Source organism: Protopterus annectens, chromosome 5.part0 (genome assembly GCF_019279795.1).
Source record: "Protopterus annectens isolate FY-2018-M chromosome 5.part0, PAN1.0, whole genome shotgun sequence".
NCBI lineage: Eukaryota > Metazoa > Chordata > Ceratodontiformes > Protopteridae > Protopterus > Protopterus annectens.
The window spans coordinates 1,540,887,348-1,540,913,192 of record NC_056735.1 but is presented as its reverse complement, the minus strand read 5'-3'; positions in this window follow the sequence as shown (position 1 = coordinate 1,540,913,192).

Sequence of the window (25,845 nt, the reverse complement as noted above, 5' to 3'; positions counted from 1 at the left end):
AAACTGATTCCAAGATAGCTGTCCCCACAAAAAAAACTCTTACAACTGCATCTCTCAAAGTATCAACTGCTATGGTACATCACTTGTCATCTGTTTTTATTTTAGAAAAAGGAGTGATTCTTAAACAACTGAGAAACAGTAATGATTTATTCAGAATGTTCAAAGAGTCCAATAATTCTTCACAAACAAAGGTAGGTCAAGATGGGTTACTATTTACTTTATATATAATCCAAACAAAGCAACATATAATGCAAACATAGAAGTATCTATTCCCCTCCTTGAACTCAATGAATACTTATCTTGTTCATTTTTCATTGATTTTACTTATAATAATTTAAGTAATTAATTAACTAATTCAACAAGGTACTATTCATAAGAGTTCAGACTCAAATATAACAAATTAACATCATATATAATAGCAGTAACAGTACAGTGTTTTGACTAATGTCTTCTTCGGTTAAAGTATGATTTGGAAATGTCATGTATATGATGTTTAAATAATAGTAGCAAGCCCTTAGCACAAATGTCATCATTATTCTGTCTAAATATAGTTAATATCAATTATGACAGGTATCACAGCTACGAGTGCTGTTTGCTCAATCCAGATATGGTGTGCATGGATGCAGCCATGTCTGGCAGCTAGTACAAATGTCATTATTATTCTGTCTAAACATAATTAATATCAATTATGGCAGGTATCATAGCTTTGAGTGCTGTTTGATTAAGCCTGACATGGTGTATGTGAATGCAGTTGTGTCTAGCAGCTGTTATATGTTGCCATTTTCATCTCTGGGAAGCTGGGGGTTGCGGCTTGTGATGTGGTTTACTGATGTTTTTGTATTGGGAAGAAACATTTGGTGTTTTGGCCTGGATCCAGGGGAAAGGGGTGGATGGAACTGTGACTTGAGATATTTTGGCCTAGAATGGTTTGTTTGTATGTCTACTGAGTGAGAGGTGGGAGGGCTGAAGGAGTGTTTTCTCTTGTGGTGGCTTGTTTGAAGTTTTTTTTTTAACTGTTTGATCTCTACTCTTTTCCTGGCTCCTGCCTCACTGAAATGGAGGGAATTTAGGCTTGAAGTTGCAGTGAAGTGCAGATTCACTTCAGGTGCATTGCAAGCCTCTGGTATGCAGTACACAGACACCCTAACAGAAACAGACGCTCCCAGGTTGCTATGGTAATGGAGACAGAGTGCCAATAATGCTTAGTGGCTCTGAGGTGTCTCCAAGATGATTCTAGGCAATGATATTTTTGGTTTAAAAAATATATATGTATAATAAAAGGGCTGTTTTAAACCAATTGTACACCTATTGATGGTCTCCCAATACTTAATTTAGCTCATTAAGTTGATTCTTGATAAAAAAATAAATAAATAAGTGCAATTTTATATTTAAAATGTATTTTGGTCCAAACATATTAAGGGCTTACATAAGAGTGGAAGTATGAGTTATTGTAAAAGACTAAGAGCACTTGGTCTTGTACATTACCCTTTGCAGTGGTCTGGGAGGTGAGCTTGCACGGACGTGTTGGGCATACGGAAATAGCTGATTCTAGGGCTGTTTGGTGTTGCCGGGAAGGGCTATAGAGTCATCAGATTTCCTTTGTGGAAATATCTGTGGGAATTGAAGGTGTGTTGAGTGGTTCACTGGCAGAGTGGCCACTGCATGGAACAGGCTGGTAAAATGGAACAGAACAAATATTGGTTTGGATATTTTAAGAACAGCCTGAAAACACACCATATGAACTAGTGAATGATATTTTGGCAAAACTGGATGGACATTGTTCCCAATGCTTGAAGTACTGATATGTGTGTATGTAAGGATGGAAATATAACAAATAAAAAACTAGAAGGGTCTCATCATTTAAAGTCTATGGACTGTATAAACATGCTTGGAAGGAGCTAATAATAAGAATAAAGATCACAGCTTGTGGTGTCTCAAATAACTAAGCAACAGCCAAAAAAAAAAAAAAAACACACAATAGTTATGTAATGCATGATTTCAGTAAATCTAGACATGAAATATATAATTGTCATATAAGAAGAAGCAGTCTTCTGAATTTAGATATTAAAGACAGGATTTAATAACATGGGCTTGTGTATAATAACACTATTATCTTAATTTGCCATAAATGACATATGCTACAGTGAACATCAAGGGGAAACATTGTTTTTATATAAGTAAATATGCATAACAAGTCATGTAACTGCTTTAACTTGAATTGTAACTTTTGTAACCCATCTTGACCATATATAATACTAAAGCGGTTACCAAGGTAACTAATGTTTTATACATGACATCAAACTGACAAAGTTGTTCAAGAGAAACAATAGAAGCCTGAACGTAAAATGTCACAGAATGTAACAATCATATTCTGAACAAATAGTATTAAATTGACAATAGATACTCAGTTTAATAACATAGGTGTGTGTATAATAACACTACTGTTTTAACTTGTCATAAATGACATACACTACATTGAACATCAAGGGGAAACATGATGATTTTCTCATATAATTAAATGTGCATAACAAGTCATATCATTGCTTTAACTTGAATTGTGGTTTTGCAACCCATCTTTAACATGCATAATACTTAAGCTTTTATCAAGGTAAATAATGTTTTATACATGGCATCAAACTGACAAAGTTGTTCAAGGGAAACAATAGAAGCCTGAACTAGGAATGTCACAGAATGTAACAATCACATTTGAACAAATAGTATTAAATTGATAATAATCACTCAGTTTAACCTTTGCTGATTATATAAAATAGAGTGTTGCCATTTAAATCTAAAACATTCAGTATATGTCATAAAATGACAATTTATGAGTATGGAAAGAGAACTTGTGATCATTAATCACAATAAGTGAATTTGTTGTTTTTAACCTATAATTTCACTCATTTTATAATAAGAAATTACATATATGAAAATCCTTATGTGTAGGAAATGGGGGAAGAGGGATGGACTGATAATTAAAATGCACTAACTTTCATCAATGTTCACATAAAGCAAACTTGATGTTTTAAATAAGTTAGCAACAAAGTGATTACTTAAATGCTGGCAAACAATGAAATATAACTTCTGTTATATTCAGTAAAATGCATTGTATTATAAACATCAGATATAAATGTTATTACCATCTCATTACAAGGAGGAAACTAGTTCAGAAAAAAGGCAAATTCCAAGAAGGAAAGACATTCCTGATTAGTATCAGTAAGAAACTAAGGTCCCTCATAAAATCATCCAAGCCTAACTTCAAAAGGAAAATAGCCAAGGATTCAAAAGATAACCACAATGCCTTCTTTAGCTATGTTAAGAATCTAAGTGGCAACTCGCAGATATGCACTGAACTAGTGCAAAATAGCACCAAATATACTGACCCTACTGATATTGCCAACATCCTGGCAGATAGATTCAGTGCAAACTTCACCCCCCCTCTCACCCCCAAAAGGGTCCACGACAATACCAGAAAAGTGTAGTGTCCCAGAAATCACAGATGCACAGGTGAAAATAGCCCTTTCAAAAGCCAAAAACACAGCATCAATGGGGCCAGATGGTGTCCCAGGCTGTGTATTGCATGAACTACAGAACAAACTAACCCCCCACCTAAACACGCTGTTCAGCCTCAGCCTCTCCACAGGCTATGTGCCCATTGAATGGCACACAGCAATGGTTATAAAGGAGGGGCCACAACTGACTCTGGTAACTATCGTGCCATAAGCCTGACTAGCCTGGTCTGCAAGGCAGACTTATGGATTATGTTAATAAAGAAAATAAAGAAACACTCATAATTGGCTTAAATATAGAGGAAGCCTTTGATTCCCTAAACTGGGACTATTTATTAAAAATTCTGGTGCTATTTGAATTTCCTCCTTCCTTTGTTCATCTACTAAAGAATATATATATACAAATAGTTTAGCATATGTTAAGCTAGGTCCTTTCACCTCTGAATCTATACATATAACAAAGGGTACTAAACAAGGATGTCCCACGTCACCGATTCTATTCGCTTTGGCTTTTGAAATATTAGCAGATTCAATATGTAATAATACAAAAATCAAAGGAGTAGATGTTTATGAACAATACAGTTCTAAAATAATGCTGTTTGCTGATGACATATTATTAACATTACCCAATACAAAAGAGACATTAGAATAATTAGATATTTTAATTGGCACATGTTATAGGACTTCAGGACTCCATTTCAGTAAATCAAAATCAAAATTTTTATTTTTAAATAAAAAAAAGAATTGCAAATGAAGAGGAATCACATTATAGGGAAACAAGAATCTACCTTAAAATATCTAGGAATTGAGTTCTGCAAGGATAATAATGAATTATTCTCAAATAACTACAATAATATCATCAATACAATTAAAATCTCTGCAGAAAAGTGGAACAAAATAATATTAACATTTGAAGATAGACTACAGTTAAGAAAAATGGTTTTACTACCTTTGGCAATACAACTGTTACATAAAGGAATATACTGAAAGAAATAAACTCATGCCTAACAAAATTGTTATGGTTTCCCAAAAGAAAAAGAATATCTTTAATACATCATATCAGACCATGGAAACAGGGAGGATTAAACTTTCCTGATATAGAAACATATATAAAAGCATCAATGTCTAAAACAATCTCAGATTGGATAAGTACAAATTATTTTGCAAATTGGAAAGAATTATTAACTGTAATATCAATAAATAAATTTGATTTACAAAAAAAATTTCAAATAGATAAAAACAATTTGCCATGGCACATATTATGTATTAGTACGCAATATAACATAACTAAGTCCACTAAAATTTGTATGATTAATAATTGCATTGACTGATTTAGGAAAATTATTAACGCAAATATAGATTTAAAAATCTGGTTTAATATTTTAACATCATTCATAGTTACAAAGAAGTATCCACATAAAATATACAGAGAAATAATTAATTCCTTGGAACAGAAAGGATGTGTTTGTTGGCTTCAATGTATCAAAGAACTAAAAGTTCTGGATATGCAAAAAATGGAAACAGCATACAAAATTCCACAACAAGATTGGTTAACTATACAAAGCATTCTGACGTATTCGCAAGATTTATACAGAATAGTTATAATTCTTCATTTAAAGAAACACTGGAACTTATGAAATACCTATATGAAATCATATATAATCATTATGACATGGGAAATAGTATTTAAAAATTTTACAAGATATTGATAAATTATAAAACAACACCCAAATCCTCATATTGGAATTATATAACAAAAGGACCTTCCTTACAGCTAACTGAAGAAATTAAATCAAATATTTTATTATCAATAAAACATACATCTTTTACACAATGCTGGAAAGTTTTTAATTGGAAATGCTTGCAGAGAGTATTCTTAACTCCAGATAGAATTATTAAAATTACTTCTTCCACAAAGGGAATATGTTGGAGGTGTGAGCAAATACACAATGCATATTGGAATCACATTTTTTTTCGACTGCGTTAAAATTAAGATATTTTGGAATGGTATTAAAAACTTTTTACAAGCTTTATTTAATGAATCGTTTAACTTATCTAAAGTTCTAGTGTTATTAAATGTGTACAAAGGTCCTCATTTGAATGAGTCAAATATGTATCTAGTATGGATGATACCTGCAATCTCAAGGAAGTGTATAACAATAAAATAGAATACAAACACAATACTGACTTTGGAAGACTTCTACAACCTACTGAAGACCATAACATTGTTGGAATTTAAAATTAAAAAATTAAAGATTCATCCTAAGCCATTTATTAACAATCCATGGAAAAAAGTCTTATCATTGATTGACAATTTACAATAACTGAACAGAGACACTCTGATAACTGGATTGTTATACCTATAAGGTAATTGTATATATTGAGCTCTGTTATAGTGTCAGGCTGATGTAAATAGTGTACATAGTTATTTTAGATGTTATATACAAATACTATTTACTTTGAAAAATAAAAAAAAATAGTTTGAGAAAAAAAAAAAAACATCTGAATTCATCTGAAGAATGCATAAGCACTTCCCATACAATTCTTTGTAAGTCCGACAGCACTTTCCAAATGACTGCTTCCATTGTATACAAAAGTACCATAAGTACTCCCAAATGACCACTCTCAGTTTATACATAATTACTTCTCAAATGACCACTCGCATTGTATGCATACACACTTGCAAATGACCACTCTCATTGCATGTTAAGTACTTCCCAAATGGAGGTGGAGAACATTATATGACATAAGTACTTTTCAAATTACTACTCCCATTCTGTGCATAAGCACTTCCTAAATGACCACTCCCATTGTATGCATAAACCTCCCATTTTATGCATAAGCACTTCTCATGCACAAATTTTACTTTATACTGCAATATTTCAATAGAGTACAAAATGGCATGCAAATATGATATGCAAATGTATTGGGCCTTTTTTGTTTTGTCTTGCCACATCACTTTTTTTCTTATCTTGATAATAATTTTTTTCTTCCTTTATAGTTTTGTTTCTCTCCCACTTATTTCTGTTTTTTAAAGCTTCAAATCTCTCGGGAGCAGGCCAGGTATGTACCGCCCAAACTAAGGAAAGATCATCCTCTGCCCATTCAGGGATGCACTCGCAAGGTCAAGATGGAAGCACTGGTTTGGCAGGCACCCCCGCACATAGCAGTATGGTAAGCATCACCAAAAGGGGGCTTCAGAGCTTGGTAGAGGATGTGCTGGTGGAGGTAGTAAACAGGAGAATTTAGATACTTGAAACTTCTCTCCAGTGTGCTGAAGAGACAACCTCCCTGTTGGTGCTGACCACTGCACCTACACAGACTCCTAACCCCTCAACATTGGGGTCATCCACTGCAACACCATCTGACAGTGGATGTGTTTGAGGATCTGTGGAAAGGGACTCCAATGGCACTTTCTAGTACACCTCTTACCTACTTCCTACTAACACTATCCTCTCATATAAAAAAATGTAAAACATAGTGGGTCTACCCATAACAAAAACATAGTGCCCATCCTCTCACAGATCCACCCTCTTGATGTTTCCCTTGTGTACTCCCCTTTTTGTCTCTGTCCACCTTTCAATCTTTCTTATCTTCCCCTTTCTATTCTTTTTTTCTATTCTTTGAAAAAAACAATTGGGTGTCCATAAAATAATACAGTTATTTAAAACATTATAAACCCTTTTTCTTTTTAGAAAAAAATTAACTGTAAGTACTGTGCAAACCCCAACTCTCCCTAAACATTTAAGTGTTACTGTGCTTAGCCACACTTGCCCATAATATTCACAAAAAAAAAACATAAAAAAATAACATGAACCTATATGCATTGGCAAAGTAATTTGTAACTTCATAGGGCTGAAATTTACATAATTTACTCTTTTGTAAGAAGTGAGCATGTTAAAAAAAAACATACTTCACTTTTCTGTATTCATTGCAAATTACTTTCACTGACCTTATTTGTATTTCCATGTAGTGTCACTATTTACAGTCATAAGTCATTTGCATAGCCCCGGACTATGAATACCTGTCACTCTTTTAAGTCACCTTATCTCTCTCACTTTGTCATTCAATGACCTTGAAGTTTTCCATTTACTTTTCTTTCCTCTATCTGATGCAATCCTCAGTTAGTCTTTGCAGGTGCTCCTCAGACATGTGATGTTCCATTTTTTCCAGCTGAGGCCCAGACATACCAAGTTTTCTTTTACTGAGAAAACTTTTTTAACAAACCTGTTGCAGTATATACCAGCTTTGTAGTAGAATGTTTTTCCTTACTTATTTTCCAGAACAAAGCAAGATAATTGCTAACATCGACTGCCACCACCCAAGCAAATCCTTGACTCTCATCTACTTCCGTATTTCTTTCAGCTGTTAATTGTAGTTTATAGCATTGAAATAGTTACCTCTCCAAAGTAATATTTTCCATTCCTGGATTACCTCTGTGCGCAGAATTTCTTATTCTGCAGCTGCTTGACATAATGCATATTTCAAAATTAATAATCACACTTTTCTCATACCCCTATCCTCCCACACATACTCACATGTACATCGACATTACCATGCTAAAAGTTACTGCTCCTTAATCAACTTTACATTTAAAACAGTGACAATGTTCACCATTCCATTTACATTATCTGGCATTTTAATTCTTGTCAGAAATGACAACATTTTATTAGAGAATATTATTTGGAAACAACTGTTCTACTACAAAATTTCAATATCTTAACATCCTGTGATTTTTTTTTAAATAAAGTTTAAATGTCCATAAAATATCTGGAATGTGCCGGCTGATAAGCTAAACAGTGCAATTACATTGCTGTCTCATAGCCCCATTTAATCATTAAATAAGCTTAATTATTTTGAGTTTAGTGATATGAATGCTCATATTTCATTGGATACATTCTTTCATAGACAAGTGACTTTCACAAGGTTGACATAATTAACTTGATTTTATTTGTGACACTGTCTGGTCTCTGTCTGCTTAATGGTACCACTGAACTTTAGAAAATATGAGATGCTCTTAAAACAGTGGTGAAAAATTATAAAACTCTGTACCAGAGACAACCCTGTATCCGACCCTATCAATCAAATAATTTAATCTAATAATGTGCTGAACTTTGTCAGTTACTGTAAGGGCTATTATTTTGAATCTTAGTGAAGAGACATCTAATTTCATGGGATTAGATAATGCAGTCTAGCATAGAAGATGCATTAAAGACATAATTTGTAACATGAGAGCTTCTTGCCAGAAGGCAGAGATGCTATTAAGGAGATTAAAAGTTTCAGAGCATTTCATTTGTTGACTCCAGTGATAGTAAATATGAAACCTAAGGATTGCTCTTGTGGTATATTTTTTCATGCAGTGAAGGTGGACCTTGGACTATATGCCACTGAAAAGGACATATTAGTTATTCTAGTAGGAAACATTTATGCTTTTAAAGATTGTTTGCTTTCACCTTCACATAGTATCAGAATAAAATTTCACAAGCTATTGCTATCAACTCTTAACAGTTGAAAGTGATTGTATATTTAATGATGCTTAAGTGAAGTAAATAAAAATATTCAGGTATATGCACTGTGGTTTAGCCAGTAATTCAGACCTTTCCTAAAACAGTTTAAATATTTTTTCTTAATTTATATTCCTTCTAAACATGCTGATCTATATATAAAGTGTCCACATTTCAAACATTTTCTCCTTTCCTTATAAAATACAATACCAACATTCCCTACAGCTGCCATCCTTAAACTTGTTTCTTTTAGACCTTTGAATGACACCATGTTAAGAGTTGACTGTTTAGGAAATAATGAAGTGTAACAGATTGTTTAGTGTCAATGATTAATACTTAGGATGAATAAAAATGCATCATTTGGTTGAATACACACACACACACACACACACACACACACACACACACACACACACACACACACACACACACACACACACACACACATCTTAAATGATTTCATTAAGCATTTTTTTTTAAATAAATGGTTTATGATTTCATAACACATTTTTTTTTTAAAAAAGGCTTAATTCATCAAACTGCTGAATTATAATGATCAATGGCTAGTGTAAGAGCAATGAGTGTTGTTCCAAAGAAAGATAACAAACTGCTAGATATTATTAGTATGAGTCACTTAATAGATGGAAGGCCCGAGGACATTTAAGTTTGAACATATAATCACATGGTTTTGAATTACACAGTATTAAGCTAGTCATAAACACTGTCATGTTGCCAGCTCAGTATATGTATGGATTCCCCTGCTGAGTATTCATGCCAAGTAAAACATTAATGTTTCATGGAAATCTATAGTAGGCATAACATGTAAGGGGGGCATTTATCTGTCTAATGCTATTACCAAATACCAGGGAGAAAACATCACCGGTTAGGTAACTTGATCAGATCCATGCTTTACTTTGTGCTGGCAAATATTGCCAGCACTACTCCTTTGCCTATATTGGTTGCTCAATCAAAATGTAATACTTGTTTATGAATAACAGTTCACAGCAGCTTTCAGCTGATATAGAAAGATTTGCTGAGGTTGTTGCTGCCATTATGTGCATGACTGGCATACCCATTGTTACTATTGTAGAACATATTTAATAAAACTACTAACTCAAGTGTGGCCTTGGTGTGGACAGCAGTGATTTGTATGTTCTGTTTCCACCTGGCTGAATGGAAGTAAAAGAGTTGATAAGCTTTCTGTTTATTACTAACTTCTTCTGCTTTATATAACATCATGAACCATAATGGTACTAATGATGAAGCCTTGACTACAACCAAGATGACCAGTGTTCGCCTGGTGGCATTGGTGTTGGAGAGGATGACCCACAGAGGAAGAGAGTGAATTGCTGCTACTGGCTTACCCAACATAGGGGGAGGGAGTCTGGCTTTTTTCATTATTTAGGTGACACCTAATATGAGCATGGGGTGATGTGCCCATAAAGAATGGGCCTAGTATATACATGCTGCTATGACAGTACAGACTGTGCACAGTGTTGCCTTGGTACTAGTGTATGTCTGGAGATATGCACACTTATTCATGATCATAGACAGTATTGTGGAGCTCAATGGAGCTGACAAAAGGAAGCAACTCCAGCGGCAGGACAGTCAACAGGATCTGCTACCTAACCCACTTCTAATCACCTCACGTTTGCTATTGGAGAATGAATGGGTGCAGGTAGATCCTCTGGCAGGATGAATGGGCCATCAGGTCTCACCCATCACTTGCTACAAAGAACAAATGGGACAGTAAGGTGCATGTAATGGAGCCATCAGGTGGAGTCCTATGGAGGTGGAAACAGGAGATGGAAGGATAAAAAGAAGTCAGAGAAGTTATATGAGTAATGTATAATACTGCTACAGGAGCTGTGCAAACTACATGAAAACATAATAAATAAACAAACTAAATACAAGTACCCTGATGTTACTCTCATACAGTACATGAAAAGGGAATGCATGTAACATTCAGTTCATTGTTCTTATACACAAAAAATATACAATACAAACAATAAATGAATGTGACACTTTAATTATTTCAATGTCAAAATTTCATATTTGTGAGCATTGGTGTGTTAGGGTAACTGCAATCAGCTGATTAAAAGATATCCAATGCTCAAGCTAGAGTATTCTGTTTTCTACTGGATAAAGCTGGCTGAACAGAGAATAAACAAATCCAATACATAACAGTCAGAGCCTGCAAAACATTGTGGCCATGCAATTCAAGAACTGAAATCCATGCTAGCAAGTGTTTTGTTTGCTAGGAATGTTAATTTCAGAAAAGTAGGTTTTTTTCCTCATCATTTCTTTCTATGGTTCATTAATTCATTCAAGAATAATGGTGGACACATATTGTGGTGCTTTTAGGAACTGACGACCCCTGCAGAGAAGCAGTTTAGATACAGGGGCATAGTGACAAGTACATGACAAAGAGAAGCCAGGATATGTTAGAAAGGTTGGCCTTCTTATAAGTGATATTTGTGCCAATAGCCAACGTGCTGAAGGAGACAGTATAATGACAGCCTGCTTTAAGGGAAGGGCCTGGGCTGATAGAGAGACAGGGAAAGGATGACAAACTGAACTTGCTACCCAGCTGGTCATACCACCTAATCCAACCTTTTACTCATATGACATTCCATCTAGTAGACACTAATCTAACCTCAGCCTGCAAATAATCATTACATGGTAACCATATCTAAAGCAGAAATGCATATAACTTTTCTGCAACCATGTCATTTAATGAATCTTTGTATGTATTGTATTCTACTTTCATGCTTTGCTACTTTCACCTCTATTTTTATTATATCTGTACTTTTTTATAATCAGTGGTGGGTATATATGTAAGTACTAGGCTAGCTGCCCTTGTGGGCCATTTTAAGCTTAGCTATTTTCCCACAGTAAGAATCGAATCCTGTACTTTTTGTCTGTGAGGCAAACACCATAATCATTATTCCAATAAAACGATTGTGTCAGCACACAGGTTGCAAGTCCATAAAACATTTATTGTATAAATTCCACAAGCGCTTTCACCCTTACTCAATTGTAGGGCTTTTTCAAGTGTAAAAACAGTGTAACAGTTACACTGTTTTTACACTTGAAAAAGCCCTACAATTGAGTTAGGGTGAAAGCGCTTGTGGAATTTATACAATAAATGTTTTATGGACTTGCAACCTGTGTGCTGACACGAACGTTTTATTGGATTAGTGGTTTTGTTTCTACAATCTTTTTCCACTTGTTTTTTATTACCATAATCATTATGCCAACTCAAAAAAAACACCATTGGAGGGATCACAGCACTTTCCTCTTTGGAATGAGTATGGATTCCCTACCTAAGAGCATGTGGCCACAGACTGTGCTGTAAGTTATTCCATTGCTTAAGGCACTCCTGCCTGACACAGTTATCTGACAGACAGATGATACTAGATTTGAACACCAGACTATGATACTAGGCACTTCACAGACCTGTGTTTTTACTGTGACTACCACAGGAGATAGCTGAAACTGTTATTGTATATTATGTTGCTACATTTCAATTTATGATCAGAATTGATAGCTCACATTTCTAGTTTGTTGATTTCCTCTGAATCACAAGTTATACAAACAGACATTTTGTGAATCAAACTGAGGATGACTGAATGAAAAATGATAGCTGCTCAACTTCTTATGTATTTGTTAGAAATTGTCAGACATTCATAGTTCATTTTCTTTATGCACTGTGGCTGTTATAAAATGTATCTTGTTTTCAAGATATATTTTTATACATGCAGTTCTGTGACTATGCTCTGAAACTGTGAGAAAGACAAACATGTAAAGTATTTTTCGTACAAAATAAATGAAAAACTGTATTCTTAGTTGTTATGTTCAAATCTTACACTATAGCACAAACAGAAGCTGTCACAGAACCCTGCACAGAAATAGAAACAGCTTTAAAGTTGCAATGCATTTTGCATTGCCACACTTAAGGAATATACTTTGTTCCTGGCCACTGCCTGAAAAGCAGTGCAAAGTGCATTATAGCTTTCTACAGTTTCTTTTTTTTTTCATTTCTGTGTTCTATAGTGTACAAAGGACAGCATGGGAAGCACTATGTTTGCTAGAACTTTCAAAACTGCATAACATGCAACACTTTTCTCACTCTCTCTTTCTCTATTTTTAACTGATTGTACATCAGGCTGGTTTTGTCCACTAGAAATAATTATGATCAGATGTCTCCAATTATAACTAAGTAGTTATATAGTCTTGAAATGGATGTTAAAGTTTTTGTCTCAAACTTTACTTCATTCAGCTCAAAAGTTGAATTTCTTGACACCCGTTTCTTAAACATATAATAGCTTGAATATGATTATAGTCAATGTAATGTGTTTTTCATGCAGACTTAATCAAACAATCTTTCACCTACTACATTTTATTTTCTGTATTATCCAACAACATTTTTAACTACAAACCAGTGTCACACTAAGCAGAAATCTAAAAGAAATGTAGGTTTCCAACGCCTAATTGTAAATGAAAAAGCACCCATCATATAATTATATTATTATGTCTGTGTTATAGTTTTAATACTGTTTTATAGCTTTTTCATGTAAAGATCAAAGTACCATGTCTGCAATTTCATCACTTAAATCGCCAAAGAAATATCAAGCAAAACTGCGTAATGAGTGATAATAAATGCAGTGTGATATCCTTTTCCTAGTATGAGTTCATTTATTTATGCAACTGAAGTAATCAATAATTTAGAGGACCTTATTCTTCCACCTACAAATTTAAAAGCATGGGTTTCCGCTATTGCTCCTGCCAGATGTAATTGTTATGTGCATCCCATTAGAACAGTGTTCCATAGTTGATAAAAGGAGACAACAGGACATCAAAATTTGATGTAAGAACTGTATCAACATATTCTTTGATATAGATATTTTTATATCTCATTTCTTTCTGGATCCATGTAGAGTAAGCAGAGCATGATGTCTGAAACCACCCCATCTCTATTCCACTCTAGTAGCAACAACTAAGAATTGAAACAATTAACTACATTAATAACATTTAAGTGAATATGCTGAATTATTTTCCATAGATTAAGCTTTTTTAATGCCAATGAAAATGTGTCAAATTAAAATTACTGAAAGCATATAGAAGAGTAAGACGTACCACTTGGAATTCTAATTAAACAGCATTTATTGTTTGCAAACCACATAATTCCACCTCCTCAAGTTCCTTACAGCTTTTTCTCTCCCTTGAAATTATTATGTTGAGTGTTTAAATGTCCCAGCATTACATTAAGCATTTCCAGGGTGAAATTTCTGGTGCAGCAGATGTAAACTATCATCCATAGTGACTTGGGGTCTGAGTTTATTGGAATTACCAGTTCTATAATATTTTTTGCTGCAAAATGTGAGTGAGTCTTTTGTATATATTATAGTCAGACAAAGGTGTTTAAAACTGTCTCAGTAAAGCTGTTGTCACTTTAATAAGTTATTTTTATGTGACATGTTTTCTATCTTCATCTTATCAGCTAGTTGTGATTAATTATTCTTCTTCTTTCAGCTGCTCCCATTAGGGGTCGCCACAGCAGATCAATTGTTTCCATTTCTTCCTGTCCTCTGAATCTTGCTCTGTCACACCAACCACCTGTATGTCCTCTCTTACTACATCCATAAGCCTTATCTTAGGCCTCCCTCTTTTCCTGTTACCTGGCAGCTTCATCCTTAGCATCTTTTTCCCAATATACTCTGCATCCCTACTCAGCACATGTCCAAACCAACGTAATGTTGCCTCACTGGCTTTGTCTCCAAACCTTCCAACCTGGGCTGACCCTCTAATATACTTATTCCTAATCCTGTCCATCCTCGTCACACCCAGTGCAAATCTTAACATCTTCAGCTCTGCTACGTCAAGATCTGACTCCTACCTTTTTGTCAATGCCACTGTCTCCAACCCATATAACATAGCTGGTCTCACTACCCTCTTGTAGACCTTCCCTTTCACTCTTACTGGTACTCGTCTGTCACAAATCACTCCTGACACTCTTCTTCAACCATTCCATCCTGCCTGTACTCTCTTCTTCACCTCTCTTCCACACTTACCATTACTCTGAACTGTTGATCCCAAGTACTTAAACTCATCCACCTTCCCCACCTCTACTCCCTGCATCCTCACCATTCCTCTATCCTCCCTCTCATTCACACACACATATATTCTGTCTTATTCCTGCTGACCTTCATTCCTCTTCTCTCTAGATCATATCTCCACCTTTCCAGGGTCTCCTCCACCTGTTCCCTACTCTCACTACAGATCACAATGTCATCTGCAAACATCATAGTCCACGGGGACTCCTGTCTGATCTCGTCTGTCAACCTATCCATCACCATTGCAAATAAGAAAGGGCTCAGAGCTGATCCTTGATGTAACCCACCTCCACCTTAAATGCATCCATCACTCCTACCGCAGACCTCACCACTGTCTCACTACCCTTGTACATATTCTGTACCACTCTTACATACTTCTCTGACATTCCTGACTTCCTCATACAATACCACAACTCCTCTTTAGGCACCCTGTCATATGCTTTCTCTAAATCCACAAAGACACAATGCAACTCCTTCTGACCTTCTCTGTACTTCTCCATTAACACTCTCAGAGCAAACATCGCATCTGTAGTGCTCTTTCCTGGCATGAAACCATACTGCTGATCACTAATCATCACCTCCCTTCTTAATCTAGCTTCCACTACTCTTTCCCATAACTTCATGCTGTGACTGATCACTTTAATCCCTCTGTAGTTACTACAGCTCTGCACATCACCCTTATTCTTAAAAATTGGTACCAAAACACTTTTTCTCTATTCCTCAGGCATCCTCTCACTTTCCAAGATTTAATTAAACAATCTAGTTAAAAACACCACTGCCATTTCACCTAAACAGCTCCATGCTTCCACAGGTATGTCATCTGGACCAACAGCCTTTCCGTTCTTCATCCTCTTCATAGCTATCCTTACTTCCTCCTTGCTAATCCACTGCACATCATGATTCACTATCCGCACATCATCCAACCTTCTCTCCCTCTTATTCTCTTCATTCACCAACCCCTCAAAGTACTCTTTCCATCTGCTCAACACACTCTCCTCACTTGTGAGTATGTTTCCCTCATTATCCTTTATCACCCTTACCTGCTGCACATCTTTACTAGCTCGGTCCCTCTGTCTAGCCAATTGGTACAAGTCCTTTTCTCCCTCCTTAGTGTCCAACCTTTCATACAACTCTTCATACGCCTTAACCTTAGCCTTCACCACCTCTCTCTTTGCCATGCATCTCATTTCCTTATACTCTTGTCTACTTTCTTCATCTCTTTGACAATCCCACTTCTTCGCCAACCTCTTTCTCTATATACTCTCCTGTACTTCTTCATTCCACCACCAGGTCTCCTTGTCCTCCTTCCTCTTTCCAGATGTCACACCAAGCACCTTTCTAGACATCTCTCTTACTAGCTCTGTTGTAGTTACCCAGCTATTCGGTAACTCTTCACTGCCACCTAGTGCCTGTCTTAACTCTTCCCTGAACATCACCTCAAAATTACCCTTTTTCAATTTCCACCATTTGATCCTTGGTGCTGCCCACACACACATACTCCTCTTCTTGATCACCAATGTCATCCTACAAACCACCATTCTATGCTGCCTAACTACACTTTCCCCTGCCACCACTTTACCGTCTCCAATCTCCTTCAGAATGGCCCTTCTACATAAGATATAATCCACCTGTGTGCATCTTCCTCCTCTCTTGTATGTCACCCTATGCTCCTAGTTGTGATTAATTACCGTTAATAAATAGATCACCACTATCATTTTGTGATCTGCTCATGAACTTCCATAATTTGGTGTGTACCCCAAAAGGGTTCTAATTCAGAATCACTTTGAAGTATAATACAAATATATTTGACTGAACATGAAGTTAAAACATAATTATAAAATACTTTACAAATGGGTGATGTCTGTCATTTCATATGCATTACTTTGCTAAATTACCACATCACCTTTCATTCCACTCTTTCATGACTGTATTTTTTATCATGTTTATTGTTGTTAGAATAATATTTCACTTCTCTTTCAGGGGAATCAATTGACTGATTTAAAATGAGCATGTGTTTCACTGGCTCATCTGCATTTTACTTTAGTATAGATTGCCGATCTTTACTTGATTATTGTTATTGGCATGTCTCTTCTGTGAGTTTACTCTGAATATTACTTTCTGGGTTGAAATATTCAATTCCTGTACCGCAGTGGATGAAGTTAGTTATCACTTTTTTCCTCGTACTTGAGTTTGACACTAACCTGCCTGCCCATGATGGTGCGGTCAGAAATTAGAGCATGTGATTTTTTGTTTTGACTGCTGCATTCTGTTTTTGGCTACTGTTTGGCTGGCCTGGAAGGCTTTCCCTGACATTTCAGTGTGGTAACACAATTCTGTGCTGTAGTGCAGAATTCATCATTTCTCTGGTTAATTGTATTGATTGCCACATTTTTCTATGCTCTGACATGTATTTTCCTTTTTTTTTCATGGTAAAAGACTTTTCAACTGTAAGATCAATGTTTTTTTTTTTCTTTATGATAATGTAGCAATCCTTTGTGACCACCTCAGGGTGACTTGCTTATTGTAATTTGCAGACATTGGTAATCCTTTGTGACTATCTCAGGGTGACTTGCTTATTGTAATTTGCAGGCATTGGTAATCATTTGTGACCACCTCAGGGTGACTTGCTTATTGTAATTTGCAGGCATTGGTAATCCTTTGTGACCACCTCAGGGTGACTTACTTATTGTAATTTGCAGGCATTGGAAATCCTTTGTGACCACCTCAGGGTGACTTGCTTATTGTAACTTGCAGGCATTGGTAATCATTTGTGACCACCTCAGGGTGACTTGCTTATTGTAATTTGCAGGCATTGGTAATCCTTTGTGACCACCTCAGGGTGACTTACTTGTTGTAATTTGCAGGCATTGGAAATCCTTTGTGACCACCTCGGGGTGACTTGCTTATTGTAATTTGCGGGCATTTGTAATCCTTTGTGACCACCTCATGGTGACTTGCTTATTGTAATTTGCAGGCATTGGAAATCCTTTGTGACCACCTCAGGGTGACTTGCTTATTGTAATTTGCAGGCATTGGTAATCCTTTGTGACCACCTCAGGGTGACTTGCTTATTGTAATTTGCAGGCATTGGTAATCCTTTGTGACCACATCGGGGTGACTTGCTTATTGTAATTTGCAGACATTGGTAATCCTTTGTGACCACCTCAGGGTGACTTGCTTATTGTAATTTGCAGACATTGGTAATCCTTTGTGGCAACCTCAGAGTGACTTGCTTATTGTAATTTGCAGGCAGTGGTAATCCTTTGTGACCACCTTAGGGTGACTTGCTTATTGTAATTTGCAGTCATTGGTAATCCTTTGTGACCACCTCAGTGTGACTTGCTTATTGTAATTTGCAGGCATTGGTAATCTTTTGTCACCACCTCAGGGTGACTTGCTTATTGTAATTTGCAGGCATTGTTAATCCTTTGTGACCACCTCAGGGTCACTTGCTTATTGTAATTTGCAGGCATTGGTAATCCTTTATGACCACCTCAGGATGACTTGCTTATTGTAACTTGCAGGCATTGGTAATCCTTTGTGACCACCTCAGGGTGACTTGCTTATTGTAATTTGCAGGCATTGGTAATCCTTTGTGACCACCTCAGGGTGACTTGCTTAATGTAATTTGCAGACATTGGTAATCCTTTGTGACCAACTCAGGGTGACTTGCTTATTGTAATTTGCAGGCATTGGTGTATATACTTTTACTTATGTTTTCCTCCTCATCCTTGCTGAACATTATCCCTGCTATGACACTCACTTACCCGTTTGTCCAATATTAACTGCGGGATAGTAAAACAGAAAAATGCAGCATGGAATTCTTGTCTACACTGGAGATTTGTCTATTAGTGCCTGCCCCTTAAACAGTACACTCAAGGGATGATAGTCAAGAAGGGAAGATGTCAATAACCAATCAACAGAGATGATAGTTATTTTTCCCCTACCCAATGCGGTGGTCACTACAGAACTCAGATATCAGTGTTTTAGCACAATGCTGTCCTTAGACTATGTGTTCGCTGAGTAGTGTAGGTTGGTTGTCATCAGTCTCTTGCCCACATTTCAGATTTAATGTATATTCTGCTCCTGCTAAAAGATTGCCATGTAGAGGGTCAGACTGTCCACTATCCCTGGAAATCTGCACAAACCAAATATTCCTATTTTACCTTATCTGTTTAACCAGCACCCAGGTTGTTATATGATCATGTGTCATCAAGGTCTTAGTCAGGGAAGTACTCCACTGTGGAAAGGACCTGACCTAAATTCCATAGGATTTTATCTTAAGGATGAATATAACTTTTTAATTTAGCTTTGATATTTTCTCTGCCACTATTCTCCGTTGATTCTATGTTACTTCTGCATCTCTAATTGCTTGGCTAGTCAATATCAGTTATAATATGATTTTATTTATATCTTGTTCTGTTTCTTCCATAATTAAATTGCTTTGTTTTACACTTCATTTTTTTTACTATGACACTTCACTTTGCTTTAGATCCAGTCTAATGTGCACTTACTTACTTACTTACTTTCCAGTGTACTTTTTTCTTTTCTTGTTTTTATGTGCCAGCATTTGTTTTATTTGAATCACTTTTTTTGTGTTGAATATGTTCTATCTGAATCATAGGGCAGTGCCCACTACTGTGGATTCTTGACTACCTGCCTGAAAGCAATGTGTTTTATCCTGTCTTCAATGAGCTTTTCTTGAAATCTGAACAAATGTACATTATGTACCACTCAGTATCTTCTATCAGTCTAAACTTCTACTTTCATTATCTGATAGTAAAGTCATAACAAAATTAAGTTACCTTAAGTATCTAGGCCCTCTTTCATCTGAAATGAGTACTTTCCTAGCATACCTTGGTCTCTTTCAACTCATAAAAGAACCAACAAGATCTAACCTCCAAACACTCCACACTCAACCTGGTTATTAAAAACATACCAAACTTCATCCCCAACATAAACATTCTGCTACCATATCTAAAGAACGATTGACCAATCATATTTAGAATTCTCAACCATGCTATAAATCTACAACCACTATTAAAACTCATCAGAAACCAGAGTAGCACAAATATAGACAAACTCATAAACTTTCTCATGGTCCACATCTAGAACCATATACTCTCCATACATTAGTCTAATACAGCAGCTGTAAGCCTAGCCAAATTCTACTACAGCTGCAAGACAAATTCTTCCCACTTATCCGCAGGCATTATAAACCCACCAAAACTGAATGGCTATCCATTAAATTCAAGCATCTTTTAACTCTAAGTGATGAAGCATGGCAAAGATGGAAATGGACCCCCACAACTGACAACTGCACCTCCTCTATAGTCTTGCGTAACCTAGATAAGTAGTCCATTGGAAGGCACAAAATAAATCCAAAGAAACAAATTGCCCTCTTACATACCCCAAACACTTTTGGAAAGAGATTAACATACTTACATGAAGAACATTTCTTCATAATACCCTGTCTAGAAATGTCATTCAGTGGGGTACAGACAAACTTTCTCCAGAAGATTTTCTTAAAGAATTTAGTAATCTGTCATCAGTAAATTACACACCTCCCACAGATCATACATTGCCCACCCCGTCAATTTCATCCCTTTCTTCCACTTCAAATATATACATCCCATAGATGTCAGTATTCTATTTGAAAATAGTTCCACTAACTGACCTCTCCTGGATCTGATAACATAAACCTCTGGTTTATGTATCACTGCAAAGACCATCTATGTTTTCCTAAAATCCACGTATTTACTCTATGCCTCATACAAAACATAATGCCACAGATTTGGAAAACTGCTGTAATTAAACCCCTCCCAAAACAAACTATTCCAAAAGATACTTCTCACTTCCATCTAATATCCATTCTTCCAGTTTTAGATAGACTTAAAAAAAAAAAAATATATATATATATATATATATCTATATGGGTTCACTTTAAAATCTCGAAATTCTGAAATACCGAATGTCAGAATATCGAGATCATAAAGCCGAAACACCACAATCTCGAATGCCAATAACCGCGAAAGTCAAAATCCCGACACTTACATACACATACTCGCAAACACACAACTGCCCCCCACACACAAACAAAACTAACCTACACTAGAAACAAGCAGGGGGGCTTCGCTCCCATGCACCCCCCATGTGAGGGGCTGTGCCCCCCACACCCCCTACTTATATATTCTAACTTCAAGACCGCACAATCACACACACAAAGGCAACTCACACCCACACATTTCACAGCCCCTTGCACACACACACACACACACACATCACAACCAAAACACACACTAACATACACTACAGCACATAACCTACAAACTCATACAAACTTACCTGCACTTACATCCATTCTTACACCGCAACACCAGAAGCTCCGAACTTCGGGATTTCTAATTTTGCGCTTCTGGTGTTTCGTGATTCCAAGCATTCGGGATTAGAATCTTGGCAAACTGAAATTCGGTATTTCAGTTTTTCGAGATTCTAAAGGGAACCCATATATATATATATATATATATATATATATATATATATATATATATATATATATATATCCAGCAGTGCCACCTGCTGTCCTCCACACAACATGGATTCTGGATGGCCTGGGTGAAATACTATGACAGCATTTTGGTTACTAACTGATGATATCCTGCTAAACTCCTGATAGTGGCCTCCTTACAGGTTCCATTTTAATAGACTTGATAAGGCATTCGATTTCATTGTCCACCATCTTATCCAAAACAAACCAATTGTAGGTGGTATCAGTCCAAATGCTACTTTCTGGTTTAAAAACTTCCTCACTGACAGACAATCTGGAGATAAAATAGGATCTTCCCAATCAGAATCTGCACATATTACCAAAGGTGTACCACAAGGACTCATTCTTGTCCCCCTTCTCCATATTAATTAATAAACTTACTTTTAACCTCCCTCATCTCCCACTTATTCTCTATGCTGATGACATGGTCATTTACCAGTCAGGTCATTCTCACACCAACATTCAATGCCAACTCCAGTCAGACTTACATGAACTCCACTGATGACTCTTAAACCATAAACAACTTTTCAATTATACAGAACAAAATCTACGATTTTTGGAAATCCACATAAAATTTACAAAACACCTGACTCTTAACTATCTTTAACCTATGAAACCATCTTGTACAGACAAGCTCCACCTTCTATACCTAGGACTACAGCCTGAACAGTTACAAAAGTTCCATTTTCACATAGACAAAGATCTCACCTTTTCTAATTCAATCAGCCCCACCAGCCATTGGCAAAGAAGTTATCCTTTCTTAACTTGAATTTGCATGCCTAGTTATCGCTTCTGCCTCTAAGAAAAGCATTGCCATGCTTCAGACTATCTATAACACTATCTGCCAATTCCTTACAAACTCACCCTTCTTTGAGCATCACTATGTCACCCTAGAAAAAGTAAAATGTGTAACCATAAAACAAAGATCTAACCTGCTTTTATGATCACACCTTTACAATCTACTCCAGCTCCACATTTACTCCCCTTGCTGATCGACTTCATGAAAATACCTCCTCATACAAGCTTAGATACTACTCACAACCCATACCAACTCTCATTAACACCAGAACCAAACTCCACAGCACTGCACATGTTTTCTCTTCTCAGGCACCTACTCTTTGGCAAGCTTTTCCGATTGATGTTAAGGAAGTCGACACTTACTCCAAATTCAGAATGTAACTCAAAAAGCACTTTTTCATCCAAGCCAAATACTTCTACTTCAACACAGGACAGTGTCACCTAACATATCACCTTTCTGATTCTCTTTTCCTCTCTCAAGAGTCACTGAAGATTGACCCACTTTAGAAACTAATGTATATATTGTACATTACACTCTCTTTGATTGTACATTCACTGTACTTGCTGACTAGAATGCATATACACAGTTATTTCAATTTAGTTAGGCTGAACTACTCTGTTATTGCTTACATAGCTGATTTTTTTTGTTTGTGAAATGTTTTGTATTTCTCATGGGCTTAGCCTGTAGCTGTTCAATATTGATCAGTGCACTACCCCGATAAACAAATATAAATGTATAAATGAATGCATAACTAAATAAACAAAAAGCAGGTATGCTTTCTTAATTAACATCTGCTTAAACAGTGATTCCGATTCTTTTTCTGTTTCATTTTTTAGTACATTAGTTATATCATATTACATAGATTTAAAACATAATTAGATACAGTAAAACCGTGTGACACTGCATATTATCATAACACTCACCAGTCATATTTAATAGCTTACTTTTACTTCTTTGCACCTCTGTAGAACTTCTTGCTAACTACATTGTGATATGCTCATCCCTACTGGTGATCAGAAGCATAGCAGGTTTCTTTGAATCTGCAGGAATAATAGAAGTTAAACCAAACTTCCCCGATTTTCTTGTAGTAAAGAAATTTAACAAGAATGTTTACAATATTCTCTGTACTTCTTTTATCACATGAACTCTGTGTTTTTCTATTGTATCTTCACATATTCTGTCATCTCAGAAGTACCCCCTTTCTTGTTTCTAGTCTAGTCCATATACAGATTTGCTGTATCTAGGACTGTTTGTAAGACTCTGACCCCCCCCAAGCCTTTCTGTGTTGGAGGGAAGCCTGCTAGCTTATCAGTGGGAGTGGTAAGCACTAGGTAGCCTATCTACTACAAGAGGAGTGGTTTCTGACCTAGAAATTGTAGTTCATTGACCATTTGGGCAATTTTTCCATCTCTTTCAACTTTCGGGTTTAAAAGACTTGCTTGCGCTTGTTGCCCACCTTTCCTGTAACTAGTCTAGTCCAGGTACAGATGTGCTGTATCCAGGACTATTTGTAAGCTTCTGAGTCCCCCAAGCTTTCTGTGTTGGAGGGAAGCCGTTTAGCATGTCAGTGGGAGTGGTAAGCACTAGGTAGCATATCTATCACAAGAGGAGTGATTTCTGGTCCAGAAACTGTAGTTTATTGCCATTTGGTCAATTTTTCCATCTCTTTCAACGTTCTGGTTTTAAAAGCCTGGGTTTGCATTTTTCCCACCTTTCCTGTAACTAGTCTAGTCCAGATACAGATTTGCTGTATCCAGGACTGTTTGTAAGCTTCTGAATAGTGCCATTGTCTGCTCATCAATTTTTCCATCAGATCTGCTAGCCCTCTCCTCTCCTGCACTTTTATTAGTTTAGCACTTTACCAGACTTCTTGTAGCAATTATTGTAGCACGCAAAAGTGCTACCAGCACTAAACATTCTTCAAGGAACAGCTCATACCTCTCAACCTGGAAACATCAAAAATCTGGACAAAGGCCCATGAAAAATAGGTACAAATCTGTATGCTGATTAACATACAATTTCATGCATACTTATGTAACCCCACCCACTCCAATGGAATTGTGGGATACCATTTTTTCAAATGTAAGCTGAAGAACAGACAACCAAAATATGGCCCCAGACCCTGTAGTAAATGGTAAACATTTTTTAAATGTGCAGCAATGAGGTTCACTGGGAAGGGAGAAGATGATGAACCTTAGGATTTTGTTTTTGGTGACTTGCAGTATGTGGGTTTTGTGGTAAAAGTAGGGCATTTAATTCTAGGCAATATTCTAATCTTAGCAAAAGAATATTACAGTTTGCTAGGAAGTCCAAAAGTCATTCTCCATAGCCTACTGATCAGTGGCCTAGCTAGAGTTTGTGCCGTCCAGGGCTGTCTGAGTTGCCTGTCCTTCCCCCCTCACAAAATCATGGTCAAATGGGGCCCCCCATACACAGCCCTCCCCCTGCAGTCATTCCGATGTCCCATTACATGGCTATTTCACCCCATTTACCATAAACACTGCAATGTGTATACTGCTTTATGTCTACAATGATTATTTGGATTTCATTTAAAACTTGTATTTTACATTTTATAGTACAAACACCAATAGACATCTGCTAAACAAAGCAATACAGTCTCACACATGAAAACACAGTTCACATTAAAACTTCTATGCTCTTGAAACTCACATTCATTGAAACAGCATTGAAACCCACATTCAAAAAAATGCATCTGGCCAGTGGTGGATAAAGATTACCTTTGGGCTGTTTTCAAATCATAGGCCCCTTGCACACGAAACATAAATGTGTTCTTTGATACACCTTCCTGACTGTATTAAATTATATTCCTTGTATAATACAGCACACTTGTTAGAGCATGTTTTAAATTTATTTTGAACATTTTTCCAGTAAGCAATGAAACAAAATGCATGAACCAATAATAACAAAACTGCCCAGTTTAGAACATTTCCATCATTAAAGTCTACTCAAACTTCTACAATCCACCAGTATCAGTAAATATGCACAATTTCTGCAGAAGTAAACATCATCTAAATAATTCCACATTAAAGAGATCTGTAACTAATGAAGTGGTTGCTGCTAGCAGACAACTTTATATTTCATTGTTTCATCTACAAATAAAGTGCCTGTTGCCCTTGAGAAATAAATTGCCTATGTTACATTAAAAAAATGATAAGCTAATAATATCGCAATAGGGAATGGATGGCAAACTGATAACAGGTTCATAATTACTAGGCATCTCTGCCAAAGAGGACATTCTCTGACACACCTTCAATGTAAGCTCACTGTCTGCTTAAATAATTTAATACACATCTTTAATGCAAGCTCTCTGTCTACTTAAATAAGTTAACACACACATTAAATAAAATAGATG